This window comes from Ambystoma mexicanum, chromosome 6q (assembly GCF_040938575.1).
Source record: "Ambystoma mexicanum isolate Mex_15411 chromosome 6q, UKY_AmexF1_1, whole genome shotgun sequence".
Taxonomy (NCBI): Eukaryota; Metazoa; Chordata; class Amphibia; order Caudata; family Ambystomatidae; genus Ambystoma; species Ambystoma mexicanum.
In genome coordinates, this window is record NC_090937.1 from 978,323,756 (window position 1) to 978,341,635 (window position 17,880).

Genomic DNA, 17,880 nt, shown 5'->3' on the forward strand with positions numbered 1-17,880 from the left:
TAGACAAGCGTCGAGCGTGCAGTAAAACTTTCAGACACAGTAATCCACTTATTTATTTATTTATTTTTATTGGCATTTCAACTTTCCAACTATAACAAAAAACAGCCCCCTTCTCCGCTCCTCCCCCCTCCCAGATCCCCTCCTCCCCGCCCTAGGATCGGCAAGCCAAGAGCTTTATGAGGGAACAGCTCAATGCATCTGCAATTATTATTCAGAGGATGTCCAATAGTCTCAGTTTCTGGGGGCACCATTGTTCCCGATAGTCTTTGTGTAAACAGTTTAACACCAGGTCCCATTCCACTCTGAACTTTAGATAGTCCCCTTGGACCGAGTAGGTAGCCCACTCTAGAGCGGCGAAGTGCCAACTTTTGGTTAGCCAGTCTTACTCACTGGGTATTGAGGGTTGCCTCCATTTTTGTGCTATTAGGGATAGCGCTGCTAAGCGGAGTATAATGTAGGCCTTCCTTTGTGGCTTTGGTAACAAGGGATCCAGCACCACACCCATGCACAACATAGCCTCCCCAATATCCTTCATCACTTGAGGTCCAAAGACACCCCTCATTTCTTTGATGACCACCTCCCAGAAAGGCTTCAGGACAGGACAATGCCACCAGATATGGGTCCAGGTGCCAGTTTCGTTGCACCCTGTAAGAGGATTCAATTCAACACTATAGCTAAGTCAATGCCTAGTCTGGGATACTGAATGGAAACCCTTATTGATATATCTTTATGTCCAGTTCATGCATTCTGGATGACTACCCCTATATAACACCCCTCTCTAGGAATCCCCCTGACCCCACTGAGCCAAGAAGTAGTTCTGTTTTGCAATTTAAAAGGTTTATTTGAGAATTTAAACAATATAGATATATATCACACTTTATAATAAATTAATAATTGGATATCACACTTAATCTGATCAGTAATCAATAATGGATAGTCTGGCACTAGCACACTTGTAAATAGGAACAGAAGAATAAGGTGGTAGAGAATACTTTATATAAGTTCAGATGGATGTAATGTTGAATGAAAAATGCAATACAGAAAATACTCAATATGATTTCAACAAAACAATGTAATCACTTTTCTCTGGCAATCCCCTCCCCCCCTTTATGCAATGCAAGGAAATGGAAGGAAATCACACAGTTCTCAGAAATGCAAGCAAATGTAATCCCGTTCACCCCAGCCAGCTTAGACTACAGAAGTTTAGAAACACAGGCCCAAAATGCTTTTATATGTGCTGGCAATGAAGTGAAAAATATGCTAAAATGCTTTTAATTCCCTCTAGGAGGTTCAGGGTGAGTGAAATATACTTGGGATGAGTTCAGGCTCACTTTAGCAAGGATCTAGGAGTAACTAGCAGGTTAAACGAATTTTTGGCAAATGAAAGCAAGAAAACTGCTGTTTTCACACGTGGAGAAATTTGCAAATCGCGGCAAATTCGCGAGTGCGTTTTTCACGATTGCGGCGAAAGCGTATGGAATAGGAATGCGGTTCTAAGTTCGTTGGAAAGCTGAGATTCTAAGCTTTCAGAGGAAAGTTGAACCAAGTTCCTAGCACAAACGGTTACAGAGTTATGAACGATTTTGTGAAGGTTGTTTTTCGGATTTGAAAAACTTGCAGCTAAAAATGACAAGTGACAGCTTTGCAAATGACAGGTGACAACTTCTAGGAGGCAGTTCTGGTTAGATTAAAATAGATTGAATTATATTATTTTAACTAAGAGATTGGTTCTGCACAGTCTTGCTATGTACTCACAATATATTTAGAAATAGAATGGGCCTCGCCACGGATCTGGTCAGGTTTTAGACTGGACTCTGGTCTGGTCTCTGCACTTCACAGTGATCTGGGTCAGCTCTGCTCTGCTGGTCTAGCCTCTCTGGATTCTGGAGATTGATGGATTTGAAGTCTGGATCTCTGGATGTTGTATGGTCCGGCAGAGCGCGTTGCAGCAAATGGAATTGAATGTCCCTATCTGTCCTGTCTGTCTGCTTTTATGTGTTTTGAAAATGGGTGTGTGTGCAGCATCACTAGGCTCTACCCCTCTCCACTTGTCATTGGCCACTTCATCCTCTTCCCCTTGATTGGGGGAATGAAATGAAGTGTCATCATGATGAGGTCTGTTTATGGTACAGAGAACCCATCCCTGTCAAATTACACACAATCTATATTTTGACCCAAAAGACATATTGGCACAGGTACACATTTGTTTAAAATTACATGCACCCATCACATATCACAGGAGGTATACCCTGTCCAAATCTGCTCTTCCTGGGAGCTTGCATTCAGAAATGGCAACATATTTCACTTTTTGGTCAGTTTACCAATATCAGATTATTACTCAAATTTATACACATGTGCGCAAGGAGTATGGACATTACTTGATGAAGTGTCAGATTTTTAACATGCATACATTTTAAGTAATACCCTCTTAACTGCTAGTTTGCCCCCAGATCATGCCACCGGTTCTAAAAACCTCTTAAAATGTGGGCAGAAAAATCACAAGAATTATGGTATCATTTAAATAATTATGACAAGTCCGTACTATGAGTTATTCATCTTTTTCTAAAACCATATTCTGGCTACAGGGGTGTGTCTTTTCAGGTCACATGGTACAGAAACCAGTCTTTCCGCTTTCTTCAAGCTCAGCCTCTGTCTCCAGTTTCTCCCCCTCCCAGTTTCTGCCAAGAGGAAGCCATTTTTATTACCCCTGCAATAAACCATCTGCCTGGGCCCTGGAAGGCCCATTGTTCAAGAGGAAGCCATTTATGGCCCCCATATTAAAACATTTGCCTGAGTCAGGACAGGGCTTTGTTCAATTTCCTGCAGAGCCCAGGTAATTCAATCAGAGAAGTGTCATATCCCTTTTGGTGGGAGCAGCAAAATGCAGGTCGGCCTGGGAACACAGCTGTTGGGCAAGTCTCAACTCCTGTCAGGGGTAGCTGGTGGGCAGAATTCAGTTCCTTAAGCCAGGTTTCAGATAAAATGTCACTTTTGTTCCCCAGTTTAAGTCAAGACAATTTTTTACATATGCAGCTAGGATGCTGATTCTAAATTTAAACTATGACATTTAAACAATTGCAACCTATGTGACACTCAAAGTAGGTCACTCATTTCTTTTAAACATTTAGATTTTTAGTGTCTTTCAGTCCAAATTTACTTAAACTGCTGAGATCCACAGCTCAGCCAGTCTTGTTATAAACCTTCAAGTCACTTCAGAATATAACTTTAGATTGTATCCACCTCTCAGTAAGTCTTTCTTTGGCCTGCTTTGGGTTCATCTATTCAGTTTTAAACAAAACAAAAAAATCTGGTGGTTTTAAAACGCCGGCTTTCTGATAGTGGTGAGTACTGGTAATGCACCCATTTTTGGGATTTAAGAAAATGAATTCCCCACAATTCTAGGTTGCTTTTGGCAATCAGCATTGCCATTCCCAATGGTTTCAGACTACTGTGTGGGTAGTCCAATGGTGGTTTTAGGCAGTGCCCTTCTGTGCCCATAACATCGGCAAAAATGAGTGGCAGCCTATTCTTCATGCATTTCCCTGTGCATTTTCTGGGAAGCTCTGGCCATCATGATGTTTTCCATGTCAGTACTGCACAGTTTTTGAGGTAGGGCTTGGATGCATGGGTAAGAACATCCCACAAGCCCCCCTCTTGCGATGGCCATTCTGTTTCAATGATGGAACTCGCAAGACCTGGGATGTTTCCTCATCTTCTTCCAATAGATGGCACAGTTCATCATCTTTTTCTCCATCCGGTCGGATCGATCGGTTCTCCTCTCCGGTCCTGATGGGAAGATTGGGCGGTACCCCGGGCCCCTTGCGTCTCTGCTCCCGGTCTCCGGATCGTCCTCCTTGGCCCGTCTCCGGGTTTTCTTTCTCCTAGGACGACAAAGGAAGAGCGGCAATACCTATTCATAGACATTTTTCCCCCACCATTGATATAGTGGGGTGGCATATGAATTTTAGAACTCAACAGATATGCACATGCACATTTCTTTTTGCATTAAAAAACAAAAACACCCACATTGAGAAACTCAGAATTTGATTGGTGATATGTAGGATATTTTAAGTTAGAACTGAATTAATCTAAGACAGTACCCTCTAGGATTCCAGAGGATTCCTCCAGTTGTTGCAGAGTGTGCCTGGGATGGCAACACTTCAACTGGTTTATGTGGACCCACTTGTCTTCCCCCTCTGCCAAACCGCCTTTGGGGATGCGGATCTTGTAGGCCAAGGGGAGATTTTGTCTATAATCTCAAAGGGTCCCTTCCATGTAGGCAAAAATCTTCGCTGTTTGGCCTGGTTCCTTTGGAAATTGTATAGATAGACCCGGTCCCCCACCTGATATTCCTTCCTGGAAGTCTTCAGGTCATAGTGGGTCTTCATGCTATCAGCTGATCTTTCTAGATTCCGCTGAGCATAAGCAAAAGCATGTTGAAGGTGTTTCCTTAAATTCTCCACATACTCATGAGTTGTGGAGGCATTTATCAGTGTCTGCTCTTGGGTCCTGTAGAGCAAATGCTGAAGAAGCACCATCTTGCGCCCATTCATCAACTCAAATGGTGACATTTTGGTTGCAGATGAAGGGGTAGATCTGATGGCCATTAGGACCAGAGGTAATCGGATGTCCCAACTTGGCCCAGAATCTGCCACAAACTTCTTTAATATGCTCACAATGGTTCGGTTATATCTCTCTACTGCCCCAGAAGAAGCTGGCCGGTAAGCAATATGCAACTTCCTTTTGACCCCCAGTATCTCCCACATCTTTGTCATTACTTCACTGGTGAAGTGGCTACCCCTGTCTGACTCAATCCTTTGAGGTAGACAAAAACGGGAAAAGATGTGGTTAATCATCAGGGCAGCAGCAGTTTCTGCCTTGCAATTTGGGGCTGGGAGACATTCCACCCACTTGGTAAACAAGCATGTCACAGTCAACATGTACTTATTCCCCCTAGCAGAGCGAATCACGGGGCCTACAAAGTCGATTTGTAAATCTGACCATGGCAGTGTCATCCCCCTCTTTTGGAGAGGTGCACGGTGCGTGAGGGATGATGGCTGAAATTGTGCACACACAAGACACCCCTTCAAATATTGGTCGAGGTCCTGCCCCATGTGTGGCCAGTATGCAACCTCTCTTAAGATTTCCAATGTTGTGTGAAACCCCCTATGACCGGCGGTGGCCGCATCATGGGCGTGACTTAACATCAGGCTTCGGAATGAGGTAGGAACCACCCACTGATCGTGGCCAGTTTTGGATTTCCTTACCAGCAAACCGTCTTGGATTCGGAACATTTTTGGACATTTCATCAACACTCTTAGGTCCTCCTTCCCAATGTAATCGGTCTCCGTCAGGGGAAAGTTCTCAGGGTCCTCAAGGTGTTGGTAAAACTTACCAATAATTGGATCCCCCTTCTGAGCTGTAATCAAATCAGCATCAGGGGTATCCTTACTCCATTGTGCAATTGAAAGGTCGTCGTGAGCATTTGTCTGGGACCTAGTGATAGCAGTGACCCGGATTTCCCCCAACAGGGACTCAATCTCAATTAGATCCCCTTGGATGGCCCCGGTTTTGGCCAGCTGATCAGCTAAGTCATTTCCAGTTTTGTCTGGTCCCTCTACTTTGGAATGACCCTTGATCTTTTTCCAATAGATGGTCATCTCATTCGAGGTGACCGATCATCAATGTTTTGGATCAACTTCCCATGTTTCAAGGGTTTGTTGTTAGCACATAAAATGCCTCTGGCTTTCCAATTAACCAGGTGCTCCACGAACCCATTCCGTACATAATCCGAATCTGTGATTATGACCAGTTCGTGGAGTTGATGCTGGACAGCAGTGAGGATGGCCTGATGCACCGCCATCAATTCTGCCACCTGACTACTTCGGGGACCAATTTTGTATCCAGCAGAGGGTTCTGGGAACTCCTTCACCCATGCATTCCCTACGCCAGCCACCAGTTCTTTCTCCCCGTCGTTGTCAACATGGTAAGAGCATCCATCCACATAGACAGTGGGCATTCCCTCACACTTGTCCTCTTCAAAGACTTTGTGTGGGGAATTAAGGTATGCCTCTATGTTGTCCTTTATCTTTAGACATTCGTCCTTGAGACAGTTTTCTCTGGCACAATCATGCAAGTCAGCCAGACCTTGCGCGAGGGGACTCTTCTTGTTTTGGCCATATCTGACCTCCACAGGAAAGCCTTGCATTGACAGAATCCAGGAAGTAATTCGGGAATTACTCACATTTCCGGCCCGGATTCTGTCACTTTGGAGATATTGCAGAGGCTGGTGTGGAGTCTCCACTATGATGTGTTCCCCCTGGATAAACGGGCGGTTATTCTTCAATGCCCACACCGTTGCCAGGAGTGCCTTCTCACAATCGTTGAATTTTTCCTCCACAGAGGATAAAGCTTTGCTCGCATAGGAGATTACTTTATTGACCTTGTCATGCTTTTGGTATACTACTGCCGTCAAGCATGTATTCGAGAACCCTGTCTCCAGGAAGAACTCCTTGTTTCTGACAGGGTAAGCTAGGCAAGGCGCTTGTGAGAGGATTCTTTTGAGTTGTTTTACTGCCTCGGCTTGTTCTGGACCCCATTCCCACTTGACCCCCCCCTTCAGGAGATGAATCAGGGGTCTTGTGATCTCTGCGTAGCCCTCAATGAACTTTCTGCTGTAATTAGTCAGTCCAAGGAGGCTCCTTAGTTCCCGCAGAGTTGTGGGGTCTTTCAGTTTCTGAAGTGCTTCCACTTTCTTTTCCTGGGGACAGAGACCCTGAGGAGTAATCTCATGCCCCAAGAAATTAACACGGGTTCTACACCACTGTGCTTTCTGAAAGGAAAGTTTTGCTCCGGTGGCCCTCAACTGCGTCAGAACATAACGGATCCCCGCTATGTGTTCCTCCACAGATGAACCTTTGATGAGGACATCATCTACATAAGCCAGGTTACCCCTCGCACCCAGGTCGGGCATGGCCTTATGTAGGAAAATGTTGAATTCATTGCCGGAGTTGAGGTATCCGAAGGGAGTCCGGGTCCATGTATACTGCTGGCCCCCAAAGGTAAAAGCCAGCTTGTATTGGTCCTCCCTACTGACCGGCACGGTCCAGTATCCATTGGTCAGGTCTATTGCAGTGAATACCTGTGACCCCTGGATCTGGGCCAGCCCTTGGTCAATGTAGGGCAGAGGCCATCGGGAAGTATGGACCCGTTTGTTGAGCTCCCTGAGGTCGGCGCAGAGTCTCCACTGGCCGTTTGGCTTTAATATTCCCAGCACCGGATTATTGAAGGTGCTGTGGACTGGATGGATTATTCCCCGGGACTCAAGGTTCTTAATTATTTCAGTAAGGGACTTCATTGATGCGAGAGGCAAGCGATATTGCTTCACAAACACAGGAGTCATGCCAGGGTCCGTGGGGATTGTTGTTGTGTGGATGTCAGTGCGACCACAGTCATATGAGTCTACCGCAAAGAGATCTTGGAAATCCACGAAAACTTGTTTCAACTTTTGCTTTTGTTCCAGAGTCACACAGGCATCAGCTAGGTTGACTCTCTCTTCCACCATCTGCCTGAAGCCTGGAAAGACTTCTGGTTTGGCTATTTCAGCGGCCTCCTCCAGCTGGGTGGAGAAGTCCCTGGTCAGAGTGCTGATTTGGACTGGAGGCTTCAGGTGGGAAAGGCAGCCCTCATGGACCTGGAAAATCACCTCATCCCTCCTGAAGTCACAAGTCACATCTTCCTTACCATAAGGGCAAGAAGTGTACACCAGGAAGTTCCCCCCATGCCGGGTAAAAATCCTGTCTGGTGTTGTGTTGTCATCACTGTCACTGTCAAAGCAGTCCTTGGGGATTGGCCCTAACAGTTCATTACCTAAATCTATGGAAAAATGTCGGTCATCAACCGCCATTCCAATAATGGTGCCTGCGGCTAGAGTAATACTCTTTGAGTCGCTGTTATCCACCTCTATTGGAATGGTGTCATGTTCGATGTTGACTAATGGAGTTGGGTTTACCCCCAACCCTTGCTGTTGGAGAGAAGCATTTAGATGTATGTAAGCATCAGGGTTTTGCAAATATTGTCCTCTTTTAGCTTTCACTTCCAGGGAGAATTGTCGGGTCCTTTCTGGGATGGTGACCTCCTCTTTGATCTGAATTTCAACTGCATAAGGTAGCAATTGAGCTGACCTAAATGCTTTTTCTGGATCATCAAAGCCCATGGGATTATCCGCTAATCGGGACCAAGCTTTGAAGTTTATGAGGTCCAAACTAATGGCAAAGCGATTGAGAATGTCACTGCCTAAGTAAAAGGCGGCAGTGACGTCTCGCACGACCCAACAATTATGGACTATGCTCTTGTTGCCAATGGAAATTTCGAGCATACACCTGCTTGGCAGGAGATGTTTGGAATTAGGCGCTTCCAGGTCCATTTCCCATTTGTCTATCAGTTTGAATGTGGGAATGGCTGGATCTTTTGGGAGTTGGCGGAACATGGCTTCGCTGATGAAGCTCTTACCGTTGTTCACACACACTCGAGCGAGAACAGAGTCCTTCCCATCATTTAATTGGACAGGGATGAACAACTGCTCTCCAATTTGCTGAATATCAGCCAGGCTCTGAGCTGATTTCACATCTTTCTGGACTATAGGAGTGGGAGTTTCTGATTGTGGATTAGTATAGAATCTCAGAGTGTTTCCTTCCAGCGTGGAGTACCACTTTAGACTGGAAGGAAGGTTGATTTTCAGAAATAGAGAGGACCCTCCATCACCAGTCTGTTGTCCTACTGCTATTACTGTCACGTCTGGAATTTGGCTATTCTGGAAGTGAAATTCTACTTGGTCAGATTTTTGTTCAACCATGTGGCAGGTGCCGTTTAAACTAACATGGTTGACACTCTGTTTTAATTTTATTGGCCGGCTAGTCCGGGTCCAGAGCACCTTGTTTACGCAATCTATTAAGGGTGACAACCTCCTCAGGAGGTCATTCCCCAGTAAACAAGGGGTGCCCTCTGGAGTCACAACTATGACTGGGTGTTTCAACTTGTGTCGCCCAATTTTAATGTCCAAGTCTGCCGTCCCCTCGACGGGAATTTCCTTCCCGTCAAAGTTCTGGAGTTGTCCAGGAAGTGAGGTGAGAGGAATTTGGTAATTCCCTCCCCTTCCTGCATTCAGTTCATCAAAGGCCCTTCTGGACAGAAGGGTAGCTTGAGATCCCGTGTCCACCAGTGCCAAAATTGTACCCTGCCCCTGTACTTGTACCGGGGCATAGTATCTTCCCTCCTTCTCCTCAAGGGGGCACAGATAATGTACATTTTTGGACAACTGGTGGGCTAACTTTCTGGTTTGCTAGCGAAGAGATTTGGGCAGAATTCTGTGGAGAGCCTTGGGAATCTGAAAGAAAAAAGTTGGCAACTGGAGATCAGAGCCATTGTGGGTTCCCCTGGCTCCGGTTCTGGGCCGCCCCCCCCTTTTTGGAGGCAGTCATCAGGATGGGTTTGAACCAGGGGATTTTGGTATTGTGGGTTCTGGGATGAGATGATGGGCGGCGGTAGCTCAGTCTCCATATCTCCCCAGTCTGGATTTGCATCCCTAGGGACCCATTTTTCTTTGGGAGGAGTTCCCCCCTCTCTGAAGGAGAAGATCCTTTTCCCAGGATCCTCTGAGGATCCCTCTCCCTCAAATTGGAAGATCTGTACCTCCTCCTCAAACTGAGTCTGTTTGGATCTTTTGTTTCTCCTACCCCCCCTCTGCTCCTTAGGAGGCAGACTTTCAGGGGCAAGAGATTTTGTTTCCGGTTCCTGGGTTTCCAGGGGCTGTTTACAAGTGAGGAAGGAAGCTTCCTCCAAGGCTTTACACCCCCCTTCCCTTTGTGCCTCCTCCCTGGGAACCGGTGAGTTATCGGGGTGCTGCCCCCGTCATTGTTCTGGAGCACCAGGTCCAGAGTTGGGTGCGTTCTGTGCCGGCATGCCGATCTGAGGGTTCTGCTGAGCCCTCAGTATGTGACTCAGATCCCGCGCCATGTTTTGAACCTGGCGCTCTAACTGGGAAACCCGCTCAGGCTGATACGGGGCCCTGTTTTCTCCCCTGGGCTGATCCCGGGAAGGGTAGCTATCCCTTCTCTGGTAGTACCCCTGGTTGGGAAGATTTTGATACCCCTCCACCCTTGGCCTCCCCTCTCCCGGATTCGGTTGTCTGGGCTCAGGGAATTGGGGAAAGAAGGGTGGAGGATTTTGGGGCTGGAAATTGGGTGGATACCTGGGGAAAAAGTTCTGCCCAGGATTTGGAGAATTTCTGCCCTCCTGTGGGAAGTTAGGAGGGAAGTTCCCTGGGTTAGGTGCTTGGCTGGATCCCCCCCTTGGGCTGGAGGAGTCCACACATAACCCAGGATGGGTCTGTTTCCCTTGTAACGGGGGCTTACATAATCAGGAGAGCGAGGGACCCCATTTGTGGGGCTGCCTATCTGGCTCCCTGTCTGTGACTGGCCCGAGGACCTTCTGGGCCTAGCATTATTAGGTGCAGGTAGGTTTTTAGGCCCCCCCATCTCCAACTCTAAAACGGGGGTGACCTTTACCTCTGCCACCTTGGCAGCAGCAGGGGTGTTGTTGGCTTTGAGGTTTTTGGGCGCATTATTTTTATTTTCTATTGGCTTCTGCACCTCATAGATCCGGGTCGCCTGTTCAATGACCCAGTCTAAAGATCTTTTCTCTTGAAAATCCCTCACGAGCTGGGTCATTATGTATTTGGGCAAGGCATGGAAAAACGTATTAATAAATTCTCTGCTATCCGTGCGCACCCTTCTGGTGGTCTGCGAAAAGGCACGTTTCAGTTCTTGCACAAACTCTTGTGGGGCCTGATCCTCCCCACACTGCAAATTGTAGGCTGCCTTGCGAGCCTCTTGGGGATTTCTGTGAACAGAAAAATGTTTTAATATGGCCGCCCTATAGGTGGACCACCTGGAATGATTTTGGTCCTCCAGCCCTGCAAAGAAACTGGAGTACTCTGGGGAGAATGTCCACTTTACATATTGGATACAGCTTTGGCTGTCCTTCAAATGAAAAGTCTCCATCATTTGCTCATAGAGCTCCAAGTGTTCCCATACGGAATACTTGGCGTTCTTATGATAAGGCGTGATAACACTCCTTATTGCATTAATCTGCTTTAAGGGGTCCTTAAGAAAGGCCCTTTTTGTCTTATTGGCCCTTTTGGTCCGGGTAACCCTGGTCCATTCATCTTCTGACTCAGAGGCACTGCTCCCAGAGGTTCCCGTGTGTTCTTCCAGGTTTTCCCGAATTCTGCGAGCCTGGGAATGGCTGGCAGAATGTGGGGACCTGGTCTCCTGTGTCCTGTACCGCTCAGAGGAGTCTTCAGATCCCTCCTTGCTGCCAGGATTTGATGGGTACCCCCCCACTGACCTAACTGGGCAGAGGTTTTCAGGATGCCCCTAATGGGCCTACTCACCTGGGGTTCCCCATCAAATTGCACTGTGCTTGGGTGCCCATACCCGGATGCCCGCCCCTCCATTCCTGGGTGGTACTGGCCTATGAGCCCCATGCCTCTGGCTGGATAGTAATCTGCCATCCCTGTGGCCCTGTGCTCATGTGCGCCAGGGGACATGGGGGTGGCAGAGTCCAGGGACTGAGAGAAATAAAGGCCTCTGGTACTAGGGCTCCTGGGGTTATGCTCAGGAGTTTCTCTTTCCCAGCGAACCTCATCTATATCCGCCCCTGCTCCCTGTTGCAATGCAAGAGCCTGCGCCTTCAGTTCCTCAGTTAAGGCCTTACTAGACTCTATCAGTCTCTCCTGCATCGCTACCTGTTGTTGGAGTCTATCATTGTGCTGGCAGAGAGCCTCATTCTCTCTCTGCGTTTCCTGATTGGTCCTGGAGCACTGGGCCAGTCTTTGCTGCAGGAGGGTTACCTCCTGAGCTGTGTCCCTATTGGCCTGCTCCTGTCTTGCCAGAGCCTCCTCCACCCTCCTGGTGTGCTCTAGCAAGTCCTGGTGTTCTTTTTGGAGGTCACCCAGTCCCTGGTGGGCCAGGTGATTTTCTTCCATTTTTCTCCTTAAGTGGCAGACTTCCTGGCCTAAGGTGTCCCTTTCCTGACCAAGAGCTTGAATTTGTGACGCCAGGTCGTCCCTTTGCCTTTGGAAGGCACCAGCTTTCTGGCGCTCCTGATCAAACTCTGCCTGGGTATCCAGGTCTTTCAGGATCAGTTTATTGCTCTCCTCTTTCTCTCTGTCTAGTTGGATTTGCAGGGTGGCTACCTGCTCTGTGCATGCCCTGTTGAAATTGATCTGTTGCTCCAGCTTTTTCTGGCTCTGCAGTAGGGAGTCCAAACTGTCTTGGCGTTCCTTCTGCAAAGCCAGAAATCTGGTATCCTGGTCTGTCTTTTCCTGTTGCAGTATATCCATGTCCTCTTTTATTTTAATGATATACTGCCTACTATCATTTTCTGACTCCTGGCTCCCCTGCAGCCTCTGCTCAGAAGAGACCAGGTCAGATTGGACCTTCTCTAACGCCATCTGTCGCTTATTCGCCAGATCTTGGCTTTCAGTACATTTATCCTGCATGTCTCCCATATATAGGTACAGTTATGCCGCTATCCTAACCATCTTGTCTTGTTCATCCTTAGCTTTAGGAGCCATGTATAGTTCACTCAGGGCCACATGTAAGGGACCCTGATCTCTCCATATATCTGACCCTGTTTCCGTGATCTGGGGTGCGATTGCTTGCAACCAGACCGTCTGGTCCTGGTGAGTCCACTCACCTCTCACAAATAACTTATGTAAGAAGTGCTCTCTGGCTATTTTCATGTCTACTAAGGTCGTCATTCTGGAATTTGAGTTCCTTCCTGACTTACAGAAGTTTGTATTTTATTTTTGCAAAACAGAACTTTTCCTTAGAGCGTTCCTTTGAGGAGTGCTTCACAGCGTAACACAGCGTGGTGATCCGACCGGATATGTGTATCTGGTCAGCTGGCACACTGTATTAATCTGCACAAATGGTAGATCTAACCCAAACGTCCGGCACGAGCCCCCAATTTGTAAGAGGATTCAATTCAACACTACAGCTAAGTCAATGCCTAGTCTGGGATACTGAATGGAAACCCTTATTGATATATCTTTATGTCCAGTTCATGCGTTCTGGATGACTACCCCTATATAACACCCCTCTCTAGGAATCCCCCTGATCCCACTGAGCCAAGAAGTAGTTCTGTTTTGCAATTTAAAAGGTTTATTTGAGAATTTAAACAATATAGATATATATCACACTTTATAATAAATTAATAATTGGATATCACACTTATTCTGATCAGTAATCAATAATGGATAGTCTGGCACTAGCACACTTGTAAATAGGAACAGAAGAATAAGGTGGTAGAGAATACTTTATATAAGTTCAGATGGATGTAATGTTGAATGAAAAATGCAATACAGAAAATACTCAATATGATTTTAACAAAACAATGTAATCACTTTTCTCTGGCAATCCCCTCCCCCCCTTTATGCAATGCAAGGAAATGGAAGGAAATCACACAGTTCTCAGAAATGCAATCAAATGTAATCCCGTTCACCCCAGCAAGCTTAGACTACAGAAGTTTAGAAACACAGGCCCAAAATGCTTTTATATGTGCTGGCAATGAAGTGAAAAATATGCTAAAATGCTTTTAATTCCCTCTAGGAGGTTCAGGGTGAGTGAAATATACTTGGGATGAGTTCAGGCTCACTTTAGCAAGGATCTAGGAGTAACTAGCAGGTTAAAATAATTTTTGGCAAATGAAAGCAAGAAAACTGCTGTTTTCACACGTGGAGAATTTTGCAAATCGCGGCAAATTCGCGAGTGCGTTGTTCGCGATTGCGGCGAAAGTGTATGGAATAGGAATGCGGTTCTAAGTTCGTTGAAAAGCTGAGATTCTAAGCTTTCACAAACGGTTACGGAGTTATGAACGATTTTGTGAAGGTTGTTTTTCGGATTTGAAAAACTTGCAGCTAAAAATGACAAGTGACAGCTTTGCAAATGACAGGTGACAACTTCTAGGAGGCAGTTCTGGTTAGATTAAAATAGATTGAATTATATTATTTTAACTAAGAGATTGGTTCGGCACAGTCTTGCTATGTACTCACAATATATTTAGAAATAGAATGGGCCTCGCCACGGATCTGGTCAGGTTTTAGACTGGACTCTGGTCTGGTCTCTGTACTTCACAGTGATCTGGGTCAGCTCTGCTCTGCTGGTCTAGCCTCTCTGGATTCTGGAGATTGATGGATTTGAAGTCTGGATCTCTGGATGTTGTATGGTCCGGCAGAGCGCGTTGCAGCAAATGGAATTGAATGTCCCTATCTGTCCTGTCTGTCTGCTTTTATGTGTTTTGAAAATGGGTGTGTGTGCAGCATCACTAGGCTCTACCCCTCTCCACTTGTCATTGGCCACTTCATCCTCTTCCCCTTGATTGGGGGAATGAAATAAAGTGTCATCATGATGAGGTCTGTTTATGGTACAGAGAACCCATCCCTGTAAAATTACACACAATCTATATTTTGACCCAAAAGACATATTGGCACAGGTACACATTTGTTTAAAATTACATGCACCCATCACATATCACAGGAGGTATACCCTGTCCAAATCTGCTCTTCCTGGGAGCTTGCATTCAGAAATGGCAACATATTTCACTTTTTGGTCAGTTTACCAATATCAGATTATTACTCAAATTTATACACATGTGCACAAGGAGTATGGACATTACTTGATGAAGTGTCAGATTTTTAACATGCATACATTTTAAGTAATACCCTCTTAACTGCTAGTTTGCCCCCAGATCATGCCACCGGTTCTAAAAACCTCTTAAAATGTGGGCAGAAAAATCACAAGAATTATGGTATCATTTAAATAATTATGACAAGTCCGTACTATGAGTTATTCATCTTTTTCTAAAACCATATTCTGGCTACAGGGGTGTGTCTTTTCAGGTCACATGGTACAGAAACCAGTCTTTCCACTTTCTTCAAGCTCAGCCTCTGTCTCCAGTTTCTCCCCCTCCCAGTTTCTGCCAAGAGGAAGCCATTTTTATTACCCCTGCAATAAACCATCTGCCTGGGCCCTGCAAGGCCCATTGTTCAAGAGGAAGCCATTTATGGCCCCCATATTAAAACATTTGCCTGAGTCAGGACAGGGCTTTGTTCAATTTCCTGCAGAGCCCAGGTAATTCAATCAGAGAAGTGTCATATCCCTTTTGGTGGGAGCAGCAAAATGCAGGTCGGCCTGGGAACACAGCTGTTGGGCAAGTCTCAACTCCTGTCAGGGGTAGCTGGTGGGCAGAATTCAGTTCCTTAAGCCAGGTTTCAGATAAAATGTCACTTTTGTTCCCCAGTTTAAGTCAAGACAATTTTTTACATATGCAGCTAGGATGCTGATTCTAAATTTAAACTATGACATTTAAACAATTGCAACCTATGTGACACTCAAAGTAGGTCACTCATTTCTTTTAAACATTTAGATTTTTAGTGTCTTTCAGTCCAAATTTACTTAAACTGCTGAAATCCACAGCTCAGCCAGTCTTGTTATAAACCTTCAAGTCACTTCAGAATATAACTTTAGATTGTATCTACCTCTCAGTAAGTCTTTCTTTGGCCTGCTTTGGGTTCATCTATTCAGTTTTAAACAAAACAAAAAAATCTGGTGGTTTTAAAACGCCGGCTTTCTGATAGTGGTGAGTACTGGTAATGCACCCATTTTTGGGATTTAAGAAAATGCAATCCCCACAATTCTAGGTTGCTTTTGGCAATCAGCATTGCCTTTCCCAATGGTTTCAGACTACTGTGTGGGTAGTCCAATGGTGGTTTTAGGCAGTGCCCTTCTGTGCCCATAACATCGACAAAAATGAGTGGCAGCCTATTCTTCATGCATTTCCCTGTGCATTTTCTGGGAAGCTCTGGCCATCATGATGTTTTCCATGTCAGTACTGCACAGTTTTTGAGGTAGGGCTTGGATGCATGGGTAAGAACATCCCACAACCCCCGCTAGCAATTCCGAGTTACCTTAGGGAATATTTTGTGCATCCTTTCGGGTGTTAAATGCCATTGAACCATGATTCTTGTCCACATTTCTCTAATTTGCATACTTCTCATGAGCTTCAGGATTCACTGCCACACCTCCCACCACTGTTCCACGGTCAGCGGGAGGGGTAACGTGTCCGTCCATTTTTTCATATAGGGCCACTGGGGCAAGGTCGACCGTTTTGTGAATATTCTATATAGATTGCTAATCACCTGCCTATACCCAGAGCTTGTTAGGAGGTACTTTTCAAAAGGGGTAAAGTCCCTGACAGCCGCTTCCTTAATGTCATGGGACATTAGCCAGTGCCGTAACTGAAGGTACTGGATCCTGTCTTCCTCCTTCAATCCCATGGTGTCCTTGCACTCCTGAAAATACTTCACTTCTTGCCCCCCCATCATGTCCCTTACCCGAGTAGCTCCCGACTCCTCCCAACTAACGAAGGCCCCTTTTTCAAGCCCCCGAGTAAATTGGGGGTTTCGGAAAAGTGGGGTAAATGTAGATGGAAACTAAGAGATCTCTCCCTCCTCCACCATAGTGTCTCAAGTCTCCCCCACCAGGGCTGTTATGTCGCTCCTGTACATATTGGGTGGCCTATCTCCTTTGGGTCACCATAGAACCTCCCCCAGTGGGGCCCCCACCACCGCCCTGTCCATCTTGCACCATATCGAATTGGGGTTCCCTGCGAACATTCTCTGATTACCCTCAGCTGGGCAGCCCGGTAGTACATTCTAAAATTGGGTACTCCCATTTTTCCCGCCTCCACCAGTGCCGTCATGACCGCCCACAGCATCATCAGTCTCTTCCCTTGCCAAATATAATCACGAAGCAGCCCATCTAGCTTATTGAAGAAGCTACCGGGAATTGCGATTGGGAGAGCCTGAAAGAAATAGAGCGCCCTTGGAAGGATCACCATCTTAACAACGCTAATGCGTCCTGCCACGACAAACTGAGGAGCCTCCTCTCTGCTAGCCATGTTTTGATTGTGGCCAGGAGGTGGGGGTAATTATCCAGGTATAGGCCCTCTAATTCTGCTGTTAGGGAGAGTAACACCCTTCGCTCTAGTGAATTGCCCCATCTCGAACAGGAGGTCGGCCGCGCCCCCCTTTAGCTGCAGCACTTACGATTTTTGGATATTGATTTTTAACCCTGCTACCCTGCCAAATTCTTCTAGGAGAACCGTAAACTCCTTGACAGAGTTCTCCCACTCAGTGAGCACCACTAGTAGGTCATCAAAAAACACCATCACCCTGTGTTCTTCCACTCCAAAAGTGACGCCCCTTATCCACTTCTCCTGTGTTATTTTAACTATGAAAGTCTCCAGGAACAGGGTGTAGAGAACTGGGGACATGGGGCAGCCTTGTTTAGTTCCCCTGCTTATCCCTATCAGCCGGGATAGGGACCCGTTGATGGCTAGCCTAATTTTCGGGAACTTGTAATTGGTTTGCACTAAGCGAAGGAAGACCAGGCCGAATCCCATCTCCTCCATTGTCGCAAACAGAAAAGACCATTCGACCCGGTCGAACGCCTTTTCGGCATCGAGAGTTAGTACCCCCACCCTCAAGCCCATTCGATTGGTTTTCTCAATAATATGGCCGATGCGCCGAGTGTTATCGAACATTTGCCTCCGTTTGACAAACCCCACCTGGTCCGGTTGCACTACTTCCGGGATTATGTCTTCCAATCTCGTTGTCAGGACCTTAGTGAATAGTTTGGCGTCCATATTTATTAATGCAATGGGGCGGTTGGAGCTACAAAGGGTGGGATTTTTATTGGGCTTGGGGAAGAGGACCACTTTGGCCTCCTCCATTGCCTGAGATATGGAGCCATTGTC